Source organism: Cebus imitator, unplaced genomic scaffold (assembly GCF_001604975.1).
Source record: "Cebus imitator isolate Cc_AM_T3 unplaced genomic scaffold, Cebus_imitator-1.0 Scaffold111, whole genome shotgun sequence".
Classification (NCBI taxonomy): domain Eukaryota; kingdom Metazoa; phylum Chordata; class Mammalia; order Primates; family Cebidae; genus Cebus; species Cebus imitator.
In genome coordinates this window covers 5,261,432-5,282,754 of record NW_016107426.1, presented here as the reverse complement: position 1 = coordinate 5,282,754, position 21,323 = coordinate 5,261,432, and positions in this window count along the sequence as shown.

The following is a 21,323-nucleotide window of genomic DNA, read 5'->3' as shown; positions in this document are numbered from 1 at the left end:
CACTGGTGCTGGATAACTGTCCTTTTTGAAGTCACAGATCTGCTTTTCTTAATTTTGTATCTTCTTCCTGGCTGACAGCTGTCATTTCTTGCTATGGCTTCTGGGTTTGCTGGTAGCAGTTCCTTGCTCTCATTTTAATTTTCTGCTTGTACTCTGTTGCAGGTTTGGAATACAAAGTTCTAAGAGGGGGGTTTACTATGCATGTGTTTTAGTGTAAGAATTTTGAGACATTTTGCTATCCATTGGCTGGTGGCTTTTGATTTGCCAGGTACCTGGTTTCTGGACACTCAAACTGTAACTGTAAATCTTGCAAATCTGCTATTCCATAGAAGCACTAACTTGCTTATTGTATAAAGACTTGGTTAATATACCAACTGGAAAAGAAACAGAAAACTCTCATGTGTCCAAAATTTAAGCCCTTTTGTAATCCAAGCAACTAAAATAATGCTAACAAAATCGCAATTAACAAAGCAAATTTAAGTTCTGTTTGGTATCGTTTTAAATTTTGTCTGAATTTATTGTATTCAAATTATTTGGAAAATATTCATCTTCATTATGAAATTCCTACTATGAGCCAGGCAATGTGTGACATAATGGAAATAGCAAAGGAATAAAAGATGTTTTCTGTCTATAAAGACATGGTCAGTCTGGTGCTGGCAGGATTGGAGGGAAGGAAGCAGAGACATAAACAAATACAGGGAATGGAGTGTAATGTAACTGTGTGCTGTGACACAAGTATGTTCAGAATATAATTGAGGCACAAAGGCAGGAGTGGTCCACTTGCACTACTGAGCCAGAGGAATGAGGACCGCAGACGGAGGGAGAGGCCTCCAGAGGAGGAGAGACACACCTCCAACGGTGAGTTGCTGCTCTGTAGCTAGATCAGGAAATAAATACATAAATAGTATTTAGTGGCTGATGTGAGAAATGTAGAGGCTTCAGCGGCAGCTTGAACCATTTTTCAGCTAGCAAGGGGAGCTACAAATCATCATATCGCTGGAAGGTAAGGGGTGAATGTTGGGGATGGGAGAGTGGAAAGCTGAGATCATAAAGCAAGAGTTACCATAAAGGACCTTGTGTGTTACGCCTAGAAATTGGCATTTTATTCTGAAGCAGGGGGAGTCATGGAAAGGCTTCAAGCAGAGAACGAATAGGATTCGATCTGCACTTTCCAAAGACGCCTCCGATGGTGGTGTGGCGGATGGAATGAAGGAAAGCAAAAGTGGAAGCCGAATGATAGATCATGGAGCTGTGGCAATGGCCCAAGAAAGCAGTCAGAAATCCTGAAGTCAGAGGACGCCGTAGACTTGAGAGGTATTTAGGAAGTAGGAACTAACCGGAAATGATATTGGTCAGATGTCAGAGCTACCCTGGCATGGAGACGAAACCTGTGCGTGAGGAGTTAAGGACACTCTCAGGTTCACGGGCTGGAGTGACCGTGTAGGTCGTACTGCTGCGTACAGTGACAGCAAATTGGGAGAGCATATTTTAGAGAAAAATAAATTCAGTCTGGGACATGTTGAGTTCAAGGTACTTGTGGCCTAACTGGGTGCCTGGTGCGGTACATAGCTGGCATACCAATTGGATAAATAGATGCATATTATATTATGGAAAATTTGTATCAAAATATGTACTAACCAATAGCAAGATTCATCTGGTTAGTATTAGAAGTAAATCATATTGTGTTAAAGAAAGCTTGTAAGTGGCTCATGCCTGTAGTCCCTTTGGGAGGCTTAGGAGGGAGGATCTTTTGAGCCAAGGAATTCAAGGCCAGTCTGGGCAACATAGTGAGACCTTGTCTCTACTAAAAAATTTTTAAAAGTTAGCCCAGTGTGGTAACACCAACCTGTATTCCCAGCTAATAGGGAGGTGGAGGTGGAAGGATTGCTTGAGCTGAGAGGTTGTGGCTGCGGTGAGCCGTGATTATGCCACTTACACTACAGCCTGGGTGACAGGGTGAGACTCTGTTTAAAAAAAGAAAAATAAGAAAAAAAAAAGCTTGCAGGAATAAAGTTTGAAATAGGAAAGGAAAGAGAAGGGAAAGATGTCACGAAAAGAATTTCAGGTGATTTCCTTTTCAAATAGTTCAACCCTGAGTCCTTATGGCAGAAGGTGGTGCGTGGGCCAGCAGCTCGGCACATTTTGCTTCCCCTAAGGATGTTTCTGAGCTCCATGCTGTGCCAGTGTCTCAGCTTTTAACTTAGTAACTATGCTCTGATTTTTTTCTTCTCAATTTTTCCTACCCACACCTCTCTTCTCTCAGTCAGGGTTAATCGCTCCTTTCTTTGTGTTCCTGTAGTACTCTGCCAGACTTTTCCATGTAGCTGTATAATTACTCATTTTCATTTGTGCCATGTTCCAGCAGGTCATAAGACTTCAGATGGCAAGGACATAATTTTATTTGTGTTGTACTCCAGCGTGAGGACTGGGCCTGATTTTATAGATATAACTAATATATATGTGATTATATGTATATATGCCTGTACATGTCATATGTACTATATATTATTGATGATATAAATATGTCCATCAGATGTCAATGTGTATATATATCTATATATGATGGATATATTATATAAATATATGCATCAGATATCAATGTATTTATGGATACATATATACATTGAAAGGACCACTACCTTTGAGTTTGTTCATTTGATATTTATGGATATATATGTATCCATAAATATCAAATGAACAAACTCAAAGGTAATGGTCCTTTCATCTCTGTTGGCCTGTTTACCATACATACTTTCAATCCTGTTTTTTGAGTACCTAATGTGAACTAGTAGTGTCCTAGGTGGAATAAAGATTATATCAATTAGGTATTATTGAATCACAAACCACCAGAAAATTCACTGCTTAATACAATGGCAATTTATTTTTTCTCATTGTTCTGCGTGGTGACCAGGCTGTATTGCTTTTTTCAGCTGGTCTCATTCTTGTGACTGCAATCAGATGGGGGGTCAGCTGGGGCTCAGCAAGTCTAGGAGGGCCTCACTTGCACATCTGAAGTATCATCTGCAATGCTGGAATCATGGGGGCCGCTTGCTTCTCTTTTCCACATGGTCTTCCATTCAGGTCTTTTTCACAGCATGGTAACTACGGAGTTCCAAGCGAATGAGCGCAGAAGTCATGAGGTCTCTTGAAGCTTAGCTCAGAAGCCTGCACACAGACACTGCCATTGCAGTGTTCAAGCCAAAGCCAGCCACTTGGCTGGCCCAGATGTAAAGAGACGGGGAAGAGATTTCACCTTGCTACAGGAGAAGGTGAAGTCACATTGCCAAGTGTGGGATGGGCTATCTCTGCAAACAGACAAGTAGGGGAATTTTTGGAGGATTGAATTTGTTCATTATCATACTTTGTTGAACAATATCAAAGAAGAGATCAGATCAGAAATATTTTTATTAATGCCCACTCTAAAAATTTTAGAGAGTCACTTTTGTAAACACTGTAATTCCTTAATACATATTACCCAATGACAAATTAAGAAAAGGTGACCTCATGCGGAGAAATGAGTACAGAGTTAAGCTTGACAATGTAGTGACGGAGAGTAGAGAAAAATATTTTATGTGAGTATGTATATACATATTTATTTAGAGAAAAGGTCTTGCTCTGTCACCCAGGCTGTAGTGCAGTGGCATGTTCATAGATCACTGCAACTTTGAACTCTTGAGCTCACGTGATCCTCCACCTCAGCCTCCTGGGTAGCTGGGATTACAGGCACATGCCACCGTGACTGGCATGAAAAAAAAATTAAATCAGACAGAGTAGAAAAGGAAGGCAAGGATACGCCCTGAAAACATTGTATATGCTGTATGTATCATATACTACTAATTATATAAATGTATATTACGTATCCATTAGATATCCATACTAGAAAGCAATCAAGGACATTCTGTCTGGCTGTGTAGCAAGAGGAGTCTGCACAGAGTAAAGGGTAATGCTGATGCTGCAGCCATAGCATGACAGACACACACACACACACACTCCCTATGTGTTCATAGGGAGATGAACACATGTGGAAAAGCGCTATGATGTAGGGATGATTTTAAAAGATATTTCCACTGAAATTCTCCAGAAAGAAGGATCATATTAGAAAGCGAAAAAGAAAAGTAACATCCTTATAAAAGGTACATTAGGTTTCTCCAGGGTTCTTCAGAGAAACAGAGCCAATAGACTACAGATGGAGCGATAGGTAGGTAGATAGATAGATGGATAGAGAGATGGGTGGATAGATACACGAAGACTTGTTACATGATTCTGAAGGCTGAGAAGTCCCACCGTCCGCTGTCTGCAAGCTGGAGAGCCAGCAAAGCCAGTGGTGCAGTTTCAGTCTGAGCCTGAGAACATGAGATCCAGGGGAGGGGATGGTGGGAGGCCCCGTCGGAGTCTGGAGGCTTGAGAGCCGTGAGTGCTGATGTCCAGGGAAGGAGAAGACGGATGCTCCAGCTCAGACACAGAGAGGAAATTCACCTTCTCTCCACCTTTTTGTCCTTTCAGTCCCTCAACAGACAAGGTCAAGTCTACCCACATTGGTGAGAATGATCTTTACTCAGTCTGGCAATTCAAATGCTAATCTCTTCTGGAAACATCCTCAAACACACGTCCAGAAATAGTGTACCAGCTATCTGGGCTTTTCTTTGCCTGATCAAGTTGACACATAAAATTAACCACCACAAGTCCACCCGCTGTCAACTTGGTACCCACGTGCATTTCTGTAAATCATGCTTAATCTTCAAATAAAGATAATAACAAGGTCATTATTTTGCCTAACATGACATCTAGAATACAAGGGAAAAGGTACTGACACTAATCTCTTCCCCAAAAGAGGAAGTAAAAGTTCTTGAGTGATGTTTATTCTTCCCCTGATATTCCTTAAATACAGTAATATAAAATTAACAGTACTTAGATGCTGCTGTAAAGTCAATACATCTTATGTTACATGATAAGGAAACAAGAACAGAAAGAAAACAAAGGTACCTGCTTAATGTATGTGTGTATATGTATACACACGAGGGCATTTATAAAAAGGAGAAAATACTTATGATAAGGTTTCATTTGTGTCGCTGGTCACATGATCATAGCTGGTATTTATAACCACCTTCTCCTCCTGTTTATTCAGCGTCCCTTTTGCCTTCGGCAAGCGTGTCAGCTGGTCATGGTTCCGTGTCTGACAGGGTGACCCAAATCTTCATTCCTGAAGGGTCTGGGCTATTACTAACCCTGCCTAGATTGGGTTGTTATTGTGTGACATTGACCTTTACCACAGGGTGTGGGAGTACCACAAGACTCCCTAAGGGATCTCCAGTTTACCAGACATACTCTTCCTTATTTTTGTGGAGGAGTCATCCAATTTCCCCCTCACAGTCTGGATCCTTCACTTGGGCCGACACTGTAACTCCCTTCTTTTCCTGTTGACTCAGAGGCATAAGAGCCCACGGCAGCTGGGTGAAAGTCTTACCTTCCAGTATGATGGAATTATGCTGTTTCTTGCTAGAAGCATTTCTCCTTCTGGAGCTAAGATCTCTAGGCCAGAGGAGCATAAAGTCATGGGGACAGGAAGCCAAAGTTTGCTAGTGTGTCGCAAGGGATAATAATGAGCGGTGCCTCTCCCGTTTCCACGTTTTGATCCCTGAACCTGTTACTTCTGGCTATTGGATAAATGGCATCATATACTGAATGCTGGGTCATAGCACACACAGCTTTCTGGAAAACTTTGCCCAAGTACAACAAGGTATTGTCTCCTAGGTGGCACTTTAACTGGATCTTCAATAAAAACATTCCACTGTTCTATCTGGCCTGCTTCAGGATAATGGGAAACATGATGAGACCAGTGAATTCCACAGACATCAGTTTATTGCCACACCTTTTTAATTCTTTCTTTCTTTTTTGCTGTGTAGTGAGTTTCTTGATCAGAAACGATGCTGCATCGAATACCACAACAGTAAAAAAAGCATTCTGTAAGTCCATGGGTGACAATTTTCGCAGAAGCATTGTGTGCAAGAAAGAAACATTTCTATCTAGAGCGGCTATTCCAGTAAAGACAAAATTCTGCCCCTTCTGTGATGGAAATAAACGGTTCACTATAACCAATTTGCCACAGGTAGCTGGCTGATCACCCCAGGGCGCTGTGCTATACGGGGGCTCAATGTTAGTCTTTGTCACCAGCAGACTGGGCACTCAGTAGTGGGCCATAGCCAGATTGGCCTTTGGGAGTAGAAGTCCATGTTGCTGAGTTTATGCACAAAGTCCATCCCTGCCACCACGGCCACTCTGTTCATGAGCTCACTGGGCAATGGCAGAGGTGACTGCAGAAAGAGGGTGCCTGGAATCCGCAGAACGGTCATTCTATCTCTGTGATTATTATAACCCTCCGCTGTTGAGGTCGCCCTTTGGTGAGCATTTCATATGGGACAGAAATATCTTCATTTTTTTGTGCATTCAGAGATGTGCATCCACCTACCTCTTTCCCACATTTCTCTGTCACCAGTTTCCAACCATGTTCCTTCTGTTTCCCTGACCATCCAGCCAAATCAGCGGCCACAACCCATGAATTGATATCTAATTGCATGTCTTACCATTTCTCTTTCTGAAGAAAGTGAACAGCCAGGTGTGCTCCCCCAATTCTACGCACTGGAGAATTGCTCTTCCCTGCTGTGCTTCAGGGATGGCCCAGAGAAGGTTTGTAGTGTTTGTGGCAACTGCCTGCCTTCAGGCGGTGCCTTCTGTTGTGGAGAGCTATCTGTAAACCAGGCTCAAGTCTTCTCTTTCTCTGCCAGCCGATTGCAGAGAGCTCCCCATGAGGCCAGAAACGCGGGCTGCGAGAGAGGAGTATAGCAGGCGGGGGTTCCTGACATGTGGGCCATTTCTTCATGTCCCTTACTTGTCCCTTCAGGATCTGCTGGGCCCTCTTATGTATAAACCACTTCCATTTGAGGATAGACTATTGCTGTGCATGTCTAACTTTATGGCGTGCTGGGTCAGACAACACCAAGTTCACAGTCACACGGTAACTTGATGGCCTATGGTCAGATGTTCAGTTTCTACTAAGGCCAAGCAGCAGGGCAATACCTGTATCTCAAAAGGGGAGTAGCTATCTGCAAATGATGGCAGGGTCTTATCCTAAAATCTAAGGCCTGCACTGGGACTCACGTATGGGGCCTGCCAAGGGCTCCAAACAGCACCCCTCATCTGCCACTGACCCTTTAAGCACCACTGGATTTGGTGAATCATATGGCCCAAGTGTCAAAGCAGCCTGTACAGCTGCCCGACTCTGCTGCAGAACCTTCTCTTTTTCTGGGCTCCACTAAAAACGAGCAGCTTTTTGGGTTACTTCGTAAATGGGCTGGAGTAACACACCCAGATGAGGAGAATGTTGCCTCCAAAATCCAAAGAGGCCTAGTAGGCACTGTGCTTCTCTCTTAGTTGTAGGAGAGAACAAACACAACTGATCCTTCACTTTAGAAGTGATATCTTGACATGCTGCATACCACTAGGCCCCTAGCAATTTTAGTGCGGTGGAATGCCTCTGCATTTGAGGCTTTATTTCCCACCCTTTGACATGTCTCACCTTTAAGGCTAGAGTAGCTGCTGCTTCTTGCTTGCAAGGTCTAATCAGCATAATGTCATCAGTGTAACGGACCTGTGTGATGCCCTGTGATGGGAAGAGGGAAAGCCGATGTGAAATAAACTGACAAAAGGCTGGCTGGAGAGTTGTGGTAGCCCTGAGGTAGGATGGCAAAGGTGTATCACTGAACCTACCAGCTGAACTTGACAATGGCAATAATGAAGAGAAAAAAAACTTAATGGGACAAAGTATCAAAAGTAGACAAGGAAAAGACCAGGGCACATCTTATAAACAGGCAAAGAAACAATCAAACAAACAAACATCTTGTAAACAATCAATGGAGCTCACCAACATGGATTTTTACTCTCAAAGGCCAGTCTGACTGTGGTCCACTGCTGAGTGCCCAGTCTGCCAGCAACAAAGACTAACACTGATCCCCCAGGATGGCACAATTCCCAGGGGTGATCAGCCAGCTACCTTGTGGCAAACTGATTACAGTGGACCATTTATTTCCATCAAGTCTGGCTGTACGAGATTCATTTTCCCTCTGTGATGGGGGAGATATTGGCTAAACATCCTGAAACTAGCTTTGAATTGAATTAATAGTTGAAACCAAAACTGTGTATGGGACTGGTGGTCATTGGGAGACTTTTTTAAACTCCTCTAGTTCATGTCATCTTGATGGCATTTACCATTTTCTAACATGTACAGTCTTAATCTCCCTGTTAAATATAGGGACCATCATAGATAGCTTTATTCCCTACAGCATCTGAAACAATGCTTCGCACATGATAAATGCTTAACAAATAAATGCGTAACTCCCTTATTTATTAAAGGAGTACCTAAATGAGAAATAAAGGCTTATTAAACCCTGGAGTTTTCTTTGATAGTCGCCTTTTCAAACAGATTATCATAAAAGTGTTGTTTTAATGTCTTTGCAACTTCCGTGATTTCCCTGATGTTCCATATCATAAATACAATGACAAAGACGTAATTTTACCTCACAGTGCCAATATGTAGATTAATTTTTTAAATTTTAAAGGGGATACTAAAATTCGTTCTCAAATACACCTAATTCTGGAAGAAAAATGAGCCAAGTGCAGTTATGCATGCCTGTAGTCCCAGCTACTTGGGAGGCTGAGGAGGGAGGATTGCTTCAGCCCAGGAGTTTGAGGCCAGCCTAGGAAACATAGTGAGACCCATCTCTAAAAAAGAAAAGAAAAGAAAAGAAAAAGAAAAACGGTTTTCTACAGGTGATGTAGTGATGTAGTCTTATATTCTTCCATGCTACTTGGTTAACTATACAACACATTTTATTTTCTCCTAAGAGGTTAATCAAACATATTCACCTTTCCTTCTGCATTTAAAAGCTAGGGGTCAGGAATTTCAAAGGAAACACTTTGCTACAATTCCGGAATAGTGAGAAAACATAATGGCAGACACTAAAATCTATCATGGTATTTTGGCTTCCTGCCTTCCTTTAATTTTACAATGAGGGGAAAAATCCAGGTGAGCTGTGACTCCATTTAGGAGTTCCTCTCCTGTGTGCTCTGTCTCCAGCCAGGAGAGAGACCGACAGAATGGTAACACTCGATGCCAGGCTCCCTTGCCCACTCAAAGACCCTCCCTCAGGTATCAGTTGCTTGGCTGAGCTTTGAGGTCAACTAGACACCTCCCTTGAGACTTACCTGGCCTGAGGGATAGAACGACCAGAAAATCCTCTCAGGGATAGCAGCTGTTATCTGAGCTAGGATCAAAGTCCCCCTCTGTACTGCAGAAAAACATCTTCTAAACTGGGTCTCTTTCTCCATGATTCGAATGAATGTTGAATGAGTCCCCAGGGACGCCAGTTGCTTTGCTTAGGAGCAAGCTGTCAGAAATACCGTGCAATGAAAGTTCACCTCCTTTTAAGGTCCTTTTTGTTTGAGCATTTTTATTCATTGTCTCAGAGGGCCATCAGAAGTTAATCAAGAAATTAGGCAACAGAAAAATGTGATGATTTGTTTTGTTTTGACAGTTTTCATTTGTGTATTGCCTTTTTTTTTCCCCCTGAAATGTGACAATTGCTTCACCCTGGTAATATTCACAGTATCCATGAAAGGCACAGTGAGTATAAAAAGCCATTGTTCAAACCTTCAATTTTGTATATGAAAACATGAAAAATAAAAAGGAACTTTCCTACTGATCAGATTTGGATTACAAAGTGATAAAGTTTCTCTTGGCTTATACCAAATCTTTTAGACTAGTCCATAATAGCAACCTCCAGCTAGGCACCTGGCTTTCATGTTCTTCATGTAAATATGGTAGTCCAGAACATTTGACAGTTTTCCATCGAAGAGATCAATAGGAACCATTCATCTGGTGATTCCAGATTTGCAGAGACTCAAATAGGTTCAAAATGATGCTTGGTTTCCTCCTAAGCAGATAGGGCACCAGAGTGTAAACTCTTCCAGACCTCGAACATGTCTCATTTGTTTTAGTATCTTCAGCGACTGCCCCTGGGCCTGGGAGACAGGAGAAGTAACATGTATCTCTTGAGGTGAACTAGATTGAGCATAGCTTCTTTTAGCTTGTTAAAATTACAGAGCCACTTAACCGAACTAGAGGTAAAAACGTCAAAAGGACAGAGTATTTACCTTGGCCAAGGAGAGAAAGTATGGCATTTGGAAGCACACTTTTTAGATGATGCCTTTCGAATACTTCCATTCTTTTCAGCGTGAATGTATTTTGCTGACATGGTAGTTACAGCTGGTTTTATTTTGCACATTTCAGGTTGCCCAGTTTAAATAGATGTTTTCGGTAGCAATGCCAGTGGGTAGGTGGGTGGGTCAGATATTTTAGTCATGGCACACAGTATTGTACAGACATCTGTTATATTGAATGGATTATTTTGTTTATCAAGTTTCTTTGAATAGCAATTTCAGTTTTGTATCTTAGTCCTTCTTTGATGGGGGTATTGCCAGCAGATGCAAACTACATATTGGCTTGAGTTTCTTGAGTTTCTTGCAGTTCCCTGGATAGCTCTTTTTTTTTTAGATTTCTTTTTCTTCTCTTTAGCATTTTTCTTTTCAATAACTGTGTCATTCTAAAGAAATTCAGCATTTTGAACATAATCTAAAATTAACAGCCACGTGAATTTTCCTTTTAAGAAACATTTCTTATCTTTCCAAGGTCATTACCAATAATAACACAGTTTTCTCTTTTTCCCCTCTTTTAAAAAAAATCTTCTATTCTGGTGGTTTTCCCCCCTTATAAATAGCTAGTTATTCTTTAATAAAAATGCTGTTTGAGAGAAGTGTTTGTGGTTTGGTCTAAGGTACTGTTCAACATTGTTCTACTTATTTAAATCAGCAGAAACCTCTCTGGAGCAGAGCTTGTGTCTGCAGCTCTGAACACAAAGGGTCAGTATTAGCCATTTATTCTAAATAATCTGGAAGTCAGATAAACCTAGGCAGGTATTTTGGAAATCTCCAGAAAGGCACTGTGAGGAACCGAGAGCCCTATTCCTTGCTGTGCTGTGCTCTATCGTTAGGACTGCAAGTCTGATGATGACAATGATGACAGTGACATAGGTGATGTTTATCCAGCTCTGAAGATGTGACAGGTAGCATTCAAAACCTATCTATCTGTTTCAAATCTGAGGACACGGAGGAGGAGTGACATTAGGTGCAGCCCCCAAATCCAGAGCAGATGGCTAGTAAGTGGCTGAATCAGGACTCAAACCTAGGCGGGACAGCTGAGAAATGTGTACTTTTCACCGTATGCCACATTACATACATTTACACATTAGGAAGGAGACAGTAATACAAACATATTGTTGCCTACACAATTCCAGGTGCTGCCAGGCATTAGGAATGGGAAGACAAAATTCTCCTGACTCGAAATTGCCCATAGTCTAGCAAAGGCTCAGAACTGAAAACATTAATTCACTACAAAGAGATTATAGAGGAAGGATGCGTGGGAATGACGATGGCTGAGGAAAGATCCCGGGAGATCTAAGTCGGGCCGGAGGAATAGCGAGTAGAGGTTAAGGTAGGTGAAGAAGAAGGTTTGGAGCTCCCAGGAGGGAAGGAAAGGCCTGAGTTGAGGCAGAAATCCAGGAATCCAGTGTGGCTGCGAGGAGCAGCCCCTCCCTTGACATGACTAAAATGCAAACTAGGGATCTGGTCAGGAGCAGGAAAGGAGTGCAGGGAAGTAGGGAGAGGTTTTGTGCGAGGCCTTTGGTGATAAGTGGCACCAGTGTTGCGGCCTGCCTGTGAGCAGCAGGAAGCGGTCGGCAGCTGACCCCTCGTCCTGTCTACCAGCAGAGAAAGCCCCGACGCGTGGGGCTGTGACGAGCTGCCCGCTGCTCTTCATCCTCCCTGTGCCACCTTGGAGCTTGGCCCTGACACAGGGGTTGGCAGTGGGAAGGCGCTGGCTGGCTCCATCGTCTAGACTCCATAGCACCATTTTCGCTTCTGGCCCCATCACCCTCCTTTGGAATAGGGCCTGGAGGTGGCACGTTGGTAATCCCCCTGCTTAGTGACAGTGTGCCTTGGGTAAAGCTCATTTCTCCTTTCCTGCAGGTGAAAGAACCACAGTAATTATGTCGGATGAATGTGCGTAAAGTGGCCTAGCAGTTTGACTAAACAGGAAAATCAGGAAGAGTTAGCCATCTTGAGGAAGAAATAAAAGGCTGAAGAATATGAATAGGAGGAGAGGTTAAGAGGGAATTTTAAATGTGAGACTCTGGCAAATAGGAAGATAGAGAAGTACTAAAAAATGTAGACGACGTGGACTTTCATAGAGTTCCATAATGTCCAGTAGAGGTCAAAGTACTGGGTTACTGTGCTTCCAAGAAAATTTCCCCTTTATTTATGGCATTTAATAGCTTCTTCCACTGTAATTAACATGTCTTGATTTATCTCGACTGTGAGATCCTTGAGTCTAATCGGATTCCTGTTTCGGTGTCTCCAACACTTAACAGGGCTTGGCACAAAGTGACGGCTTAATAAAGGAGTGTTCAATGTTACAACTGTGTAATGGAGAGGTACCGAAAGGGGTGAGCCTCCCTCGAGTTGGTTGGGTGTGGTATGCGGAGGAGAAACACAGAGGGCTCCAGATACAGCCCCAAAGAGGAAAGCTGTAGAGAGATGGTGGGGCGAGGCAGAAAGTGCAATGGCTTCGCGCTCAGAGAGACTCAGATTTCAACCTTTGCCTTGTTGGCACTTTGCTCTGTCCCCAACTCTGGACAGGCCCAGCCCTCCATGAGGATGACGAGGACAGGAAGATGCGTTTCAGCCGCAACCTGCCGGGCTGTCCCGTATATCCTTGTGTGCAGGGCACTGTTTGTACATGTGGATGCCAGGAGAGCCAGCCCTGCCCATCTCAGGCCAGGGTTTCCACTGTGCAGCTATGCCCAGCAGTCACCTCAGCAGAATCTTGAGTTCCAGAAAGTCGTATACACAGCCCAGCTCCTGCTCTCCTTACTTCCTCTTCCTATACCACTTCTAGATAGTCCTGTAGGAATGTCTGCTTCCGGGATTGTACTAGGCGTCTGCATATACATCTTGTATTGTCACGTTATATTTATTTATTTATTTATTTTTTGAGATGAAGTCTTGCTCTGTCACCCAGGCTGCAATGAAGTGGCACGATCTTGGCTCACTGCAACCTTTGCCTCCCAGGTTCAAGCGATTCTTCTGCCTTGGCCTCCCAAGTAGCTGGGATTGCAGACATCTGCCACCACACCCAGGTAATTTTTGTATTTTTAGACAAGGTTTTGCCATGTTGGCCAGGCTGGTCTCGAACTCCTGACCTCAGGTGATCAGCCTGCCTCAGCCTCCCAAAGTGCTGGGATTACAGGCGTGAGCTGCCGTGCCTGGCCCGCCATGTTATTCTAATAGAACATGGGGAGAGATCTGGCAGGCTGGATATCTTTTTGGTAACTTACTGAATAACAATCTTGTATTAGCTGTTATTCCATTCAAGTGTTGCAAACCATACTATCTGTCTAGAACTGAAATTAAGCAAAAGAAATTAGACTTTAACTCCAATTCGTTTCTCTCTCTCTCTCTTTGAAATCAATAAGTATTATTTTTAGGGCAGTTTTACACTTAACACAAAAATTGAGTAAAGAGTACAGGCAGTTCTCATATTCTCCCTCTTCTCTCTCACCCGTTTTCCCTATTATTAATGTCTTGCATTGGTATGCTACATTTGTTACAAGTGATGAACCAGTATTGATGCATTACCATTACCATTACCATTACCAAAGTCTACAGTTTATATTGGGGTTCATTCTTTGTGTTGTTCTATGGGCTTTGCTGAAAGCATAATGTCGTGTCTATAATTAGAGTATTAGACAGAAGGAATCATTGCCCTAAAAATCCCCCTGTGATCCGCCTGTTTATCCCTTCCCTCTCCTCCAGCCCGGGCAACCATTGATCTTTTCACTGGCTTTCTCCACGTAGCAATGTGCATTTAAAGTTTCTCCATGTCTTTTCATTGTTTGACAGCTCACTTATTTCTGTTCCTGAATAACATTCTAATATGTGGATGTTTCCCAGCTTGTTCGTTCATTCACTATGAAAGGTTACCTATGTTTCTTCCCATTTTTTGGCCATTATGAATGAAGCCGCAATAAAATTTGCAGGTAGGTTTTTGTGTGGGCATAGGCTTTCTATTCATTTGGGCAAATGCCTAGGAGTATGATTGCTGAATCATATGGTAAGATGATGTTTAGCTTTGTAAGAAACTGCCAAACTTTCTTCCAAGGTGGTTGTGCCATTTTGATTTCCCACCAGTAATGAGCAAGAGTTCCTGTTCCTCCACATCCTCACTGGCATTGGGGTTGCCAGCGTTCTCAGTTCTGGCCATTCTAATAGGTATGTGGTGATAGCTCATTGTTGTTTTAACTGTATTCCGCTAATAACATACGTTGTTGAATATCTTTTCCTACACTTATTTGCTGTCTATCTTCTTTGTGTTTGTTTAAGTCCTTTGCCCACTTTTTATGGGGTTGTTTTCTTACGGCTGAGTTTTGGCAGTTCATTGTATTTGGATACACGTCCCTTGTCATATATCTGTTTTGGAAATATTTCCTCCCAGTCTGTGGCTCGTCTTTTCACTCACTTAACCGTGTTTTTGGAGTAGTAGAAGTTTTAAATTTTGATATAGTCCAATTTTATGGTTATGCATTTTACATTTAGGTCTACGACCCATTTTAAGTTGATTTTTGTGGAAGATGTAAGGTCAGTGTCTAGATTAATGTCACACGAAGCTACTAGGCTGTTCTTGTTGTTTTACTTGTTTTTCTGTCTTTGTAGTATTGATTCTGTGTTTTGCTGCAATCCTATTTTTCCCCTGATTAAGTAGGTCTATTTCTAAAATGTGATATGATCTTTGAAATATTAACAGATTTTATTAATCTCATCATTTTACTCCCCAAAGGGCCTATCATGAAACGTGTGGACTTGAACAATTTATTTAATTTCCTTTTTCTTGCATATTCTAATATGTAAAAATAGGAAAATTTATGAACATTGGAGAGATGATGAAAGAATTTAATATTAGAACACGTTAAGAGGTGGGACGCTGTGTTAGTGAGTACTCCAAAGTTTCTACTCATCCATCCGACCACTTCACTTCCCCTTAGGGACTCAGAGGCAGAGCCTGGAAAGACAGCATATCTTTCCTTAAGCTGATGCTTAGAGGGTTTTGGAGATTGCGTTAGATTTTTATCAAAAAAAGAGGAATAGAACAGAGAAGGGAAATGCGTGAAGGACTTCATGATGTCCATTTATTCACGTATTCAAACACTGTTTCTGACCACACATTATGAGTCAGGTATTAGCAGACCCTGCAAATATTTAACAAGGAAAGTGGTTATGGTCAAGGCCCCACAGGGTATGGAGTATAGAGGAGGTAGAGGGACTTGAGACACTCTGCCTTCGGAGTTGAATAAAAGACTGAAAAATAATCAAGCTTTTGGACAACAGAAGCAGATGTCCAATGAGCATAGACCACTATGCCTGGGGCCTGTAGACCTCTGTGCCCGGGGCCCGTAGACCTCTGTGCCCGGGGCCCGTAGACCTCTATGCTCAGGGTGGAGGGCCCCAAGAAGCCCTGGATTACCCTTCTCAAAGGTCACATTCAGAGCATATCTATTTTGGCACAACTCCTCTTTTTATTGTTTCTATTTTTTATTATACTTTAAGTTCTGGGGTACATGTGCAGAACATGCAGGTTTGTCATACAGCTATACACGTGCCATGGTTTGCTGCATCTATCAACTCGTCATTTCTCCTAATGCTGTCCCCCCCCAGCCCCTCATCCCCTGACAGACTCCAGTGCATAATGCTCCCCTTCCTGTGTCCATGTGTTCTCGCTGTTCAACTCCCACTTGTGAGTGAGAACATGTGGTGTTTGGTTTTCTGTTCCTGTGTTAGTTTGCTGAAGATGATGGTTTCCATCTTCATCCATGTCCCTGCAAAGGACATAAGCTCATCCTTTTTTATGGCTGCCTAGTATTCCATGGTGTATATGTGTCATATTTTCCTTATCCAGTCTATCATTGCTGGACATATAGGTTGGTTGGTGGGAGTGTAAATTAGTTCAACCATTGTGAAAGACAGGAACTAGAAATACTATTCGACCCACCAATCCCATTACTGGGTATATACACAAAGGGATTATAAATCATTCTGCTATAAAGACCAATGCACACATATGTTTATCATGGCACTGTTCACAATAGCAAAGACTTGGAACTCATGTTTTTAAAACATACTTCAGGCTTTACCTCAAAACTTAGTCTTGTTGCTCCTACCTCTTCCTCCTCTGCCTCCCATGAATGACAACGTCCCCGCCCATCAGACCCTTTGTGGTCTCTTTCTGACCAGCAGCTCCTGATGTTGGCTCCTGCCTTGCTCACCTGCTGCTGTTCACTGTGCCTGCTTCTGGCTGGCTTTGCTTTATGCCTTAATAGCTGAACTTAACAATTGCCCCCTTCTGCCTGCCTGCATTTTTGCCTGGCCTCTTCCTGTTCCCCACACCCTCCCAGTCCACATCTCAGGCAAACATCACAAAACCTGGGTCTGAAGAAACAAACTCAAGCATTGGGGGGAGACGTTAGAGAAAGCAGAACTCGAAATAATAATGGTCATTCTTGAGAGCTTTCTCCTGTGGAAGCCTTACGTGGCACACTTTATCCATCATTTATTTTAATCCTCACGACAAACTTGTGCCATGGTGTTCTGGACACGGAAACCCTCAGCCACAAAACTAGAGATTGGTTGAAGGGTCCTTTATGATGTTGGCTACGTGGGTAAGTCTAAAATCTGAAAGTGAATTGGGGGGACAAATGAAGGAGAGAGTGCCAGAAAGCGAGGGAGGAACAGAGAGAGTGACTGACAGGCAGAGAGAGGGAATAAAGTCAATGAACTTGTTCCAGCCGAATGTAATTTAGATCTTGTTCCACAATAAGCCATAATGAGCAACAAAATCAAATTGATTATAAAAGGCAGAGTCTCCAGGTGTTCGGTTATTATTTTTTTTATTTTGTTTTTTAATGTAATTTCTGAAAAAGGGAAAAAGATTTCTATTCAGATGGTTAGGATTAATTTTGTCTTAGGAAGGGGTTAAGTAAATTCTTTTTTATTTCTTTGCAGTTCAGTACTGGACATAAAAACTAAATAGCATGGTTTATCATTTTCTTGCTGGAATGGACTACATGCCACATGAAAAGGTGATAGTGTAAACGTATTCAGCATTGACACTAACTTGCTTCTCTGAGCCCCAAACACCAGAGTTACATCTGGGAGTATAATAAAAAGGCTGTGAACTGTTCTAAGCTTGTGAAACAGGACAAATGTTTTAGTGTATTTCTCATTCCTCATCACTTTCTTCTTTTTATGAGACTTAAATTCTCTTTTTCTTCCAAGCTTGACATCTTTTTACCACTCTATTGAATATATAATTGGTCCTCTATTCCATTCAACTCCTCGAATTATAATTAAAGACCACATGTGATTACATTTTAATTATCACTCTTTGCATGTTGATCTGATTGATTAGACTGTTTTCTTTTTTTAGGAAATGTGAAGTCCATTATCACAGTTCTTTCGCCTTGTTCTATCACAGTAAACGATTCTCCCCCCAGGTTTCACATTGATTACTTCACTGGTGAAATGTGTGATGGCATATCTTATACCCTCTTTTGTTTTTAAGTTTATAACTCAATCCTTTGCTTTCCCCCCCACCCCTTCCTTCCCAGTAAACCATTCCTGAAATCCTTCTGTCTGAAGGTTTACGCAGACGGATCGCAGTCTGAGTTTGGTGGTTGAGATTGTATCAGCTCTTGGCCAAGTAAGCCAAGTATTGTGCCACAACAGACATATCTGGGGAGGGAGCAGAAGCAGTGGTGAGACAGCATTAAAAACAGACTTGGCAACACAAACAACAATTTCAGAGAAATCTGATTCCTGTGGAGCTACCCTGGAAACTCCAAATGATTTCTTTCAGTGTTTGCTGAAATGAAATGTTTGCCATGAGAATCTGGTTCCTGCAGCTTGTGTTTGCAATTGTTTCTCTTTTACAAAGCCCATGCCTTCACCAGATTTTAAACAACTTGTTTTATTTTTATGTGAAACTCTGGCTGCCAATATCTTAAAATGCTGCCTTGGGTGGTATGGCTGGACAGTTACCACCCTCAAGGAAATACATAATGATTTTTAGGTTACATCCTGGTAAGAAAGAATTTCCCCATTTCTAGGATTATGGGATTGCAGCTGACTAGAAATGCTGATTTTGTTTCACTCTGCGAAGCAAGACAGCTACAGGCAGAGGCAACAGCATAAACAGGAAGGGTCTGTTTCACAGGCACTCAGCCTTGGCTCTGCTTTTCCTCTGCTGATGTTTTGTCTCTGGTGTGTTTCCTGGGACTGCTGCCACTAAGTTGCAGCACAAATTGGGTGGCTGAAGCTACAGAAGTTTATTCTCACTAATTTGGAGGGTAAAAGTCCGAACTATAGGTGTCAGCACTGTGAGTCCCTTCCGAGGGCTGTGAGGAAAGGCTCTGTTCCACGCCTCTCTCCCTGGTTTGTAGATGGTATTCTCCCTGAGTCTTCACAGTTTCCCCTCTCTATAGATAAGCGTTGTCCACACTTCTTGTTTTAATAAAGGCACCAGTTATATTGGATTAGGGCTCATTTGAATGGCCCTCATCTGAACCAATTGCATCTGCAATCACCCTGTTTTCAAAGTAAGGAAATAAGATGCCATTTTTAGGTACTGGGGGTTAAGACTTCAGCAAGTTTTTAGGAGGGCACAATTTAACCAACAGCATCAGGTATCCAGTTTTCTTATGCTTTTTTTGTCATCCTTCTTTATTATGCCAAGACCTCTAATACATTCAAGGGAGGCTGATAGATCATAACTTGAGGTGTTATGCCTCCCAAGCCTACCTGCATTTTCTTAAAGTCTCAAATATTGTAAAAATGGATGGGAGAGGCCATCAGGCAGATACTTTGGGGTATTTAGTTTGAGTTGATTAATTTTTCAGGAGAGAGGTTAGGTGTAAGGGCTAGGGGATGGTGCTTTCGAGAGAATCTTATTGCGGAGGCGTTTGTCCTTTCACCTAAGCACCAGACTGAGCGTAGTAATTGGAGCCTTTGCTCAATTGTTTTAGGAAAGGACATGCTGTTTGGAAAGTGCAAAGCAAAGCAGTATTTCTTCATGCGTAGACCTTGGACTATGTGCCCCAGAATCAATGGTTAAAACGCAAATTCCTGGGCCCCATCACGGTCCCAGTGGTCCCAAATTAGTGTAAGTTGATATTCAGGACCATTCTCACAGATACCCTGATGAAGTCTGAGCTGTTAAAACAACAAAACACTGTGCAGAGTAATCTGGTTAGTCGAGAGGCATACCATGTACAGGCATCCGAGCATGTAGATCAATTTTCTCCATCTTTTAAACATTCAGAGGCTGGCGTTGGGATTTATAATCAATAAGAAGTTGCTCATGACCCTCTGCTAAATCAATTAGGCAGGAAAGATGGTGCAAAGCTTCGAAGACACATTTTTTAATTTCATCTACATTCCTACCCTTCAATAAAGTATATGAAGTTGGCCTTCCACCGTAAGAGAAAAGACTTTGAACCTGAGGGGCAAATGGTTGGGTGCCGGATCATTTGGAAGAAAAGGTTGCCTTTTCCTAGTCAATCTAGTTTTAAGGATTTAGGACTATCACAGTATCTATAATAGATGGCTATACAAATTTGCACATATAACAACTACACTTTTTGCATCTAATTTTCCATTTGGTACAAACAGACAATATGTATTTGCTTTCTCCCTAGACAGAATTTCTTTATTTTTGCTCTGGGGTGAAAAAAAACCCCTGAAAATCCCAAGTATTAAACACACACACATACACATACATGAAGCAATTTTGGAAAGATTAAAAGCAATTGTTCTGTTACCCCTGGCAACAGAATCTAGATGCAGCCAATCAGCAAAGTTGATACATTGTTTTGACACACGTGCACATATTTCTAACATAAATAGCAACAGAGACCTAATAACAGTAGGTTTTAAAGCTGGAAACTGATGTCATTTCAAATGTGTCAATCAAAGAGAACCTATGAAAGTGCTTTTTTCTTTCAAGCTGACATTAAGTATATGCTGTAATGGCTTCCTAACTGATGGGAGACTTCTGTCAGGCCATACAGGAGATGCTAAGTCTGTAATTACACTCCTGTTTCTTGGAATGTGTCCTTTAGCACATCTCAAAAAAGAAAAAAAACTTTAATAAGAAAATAAAATGAGTCCTGCAGTAAAATTCATCTGTTCGCATTACAAAAAAATAAAAAAAAAGTGTGCTTATAAGAATGAGCAAAATTAGGCTAGAATTAGCTTGTTTATCCCTAAAATAGATGCATGTCTTTAGTTCCTATGTCTGTTGAATTTATGATCAACTTGTGCCAGTAAATTCTGCTATTTAAATTTTTTAAAGTCTCTGAGAAATTAGCATTTGGATAGAACAATAGGAGAGAACAATAGCATTAGGCTGTCCTGAAGAAAATAAGTGGGATGGTTAAGGGTCCAGTTCTGGTGACACTGACTGCTCACTATGAAAAGGGATGGCTAGGGGGTCAGAGTTCATCCTTCCCTAGGAACTAGTAGCAGCATTACTAAAAATTAAATTAAAAAATAAGAAATGCTACATATTGAGTGGTTATACAGAGCGTGCTCTGAGTCAAGTGCTTTACAGATACTATCTCATTTAAATCCTTACAACAATAAAGTAGGTAGAAATTATTATCCCCTTAAACCTGGGTTATTTAGCCTGGCTCCTGTCATATGGTGGATGAGTAAGAGGCAGACCTGGGTTTTAATCCAGGGCTGTTTTGCTCCAGAGCTTCTGCTTCCATGCACAGTTCACAGGGACTTTGACTCCCAAGGTAGATATGGACCTCCCTCTGTGCCAGGAGTCTCTGGATGCTATTAGTTACACACTTAAGAACGGAATGTAACCTCTCCTTTGTCCCTCAACAGATGGTGGGCCCTAGTAAAATGATATAACTTCTTTGAGCTTCCTTTTCCTGATCAGTGAAGAGAGCTACTTTACTGATATTTATGTACTTTATTAAATATTAGCTCAATGACTCCCAAAGTAACTGTAACTGTTGGACTCATTGAGATAATATTTAATGAAGTATATAAATAGTAGTAGGTAGTCATTTTACTTAATAAAACTCTTGTGCTTAATA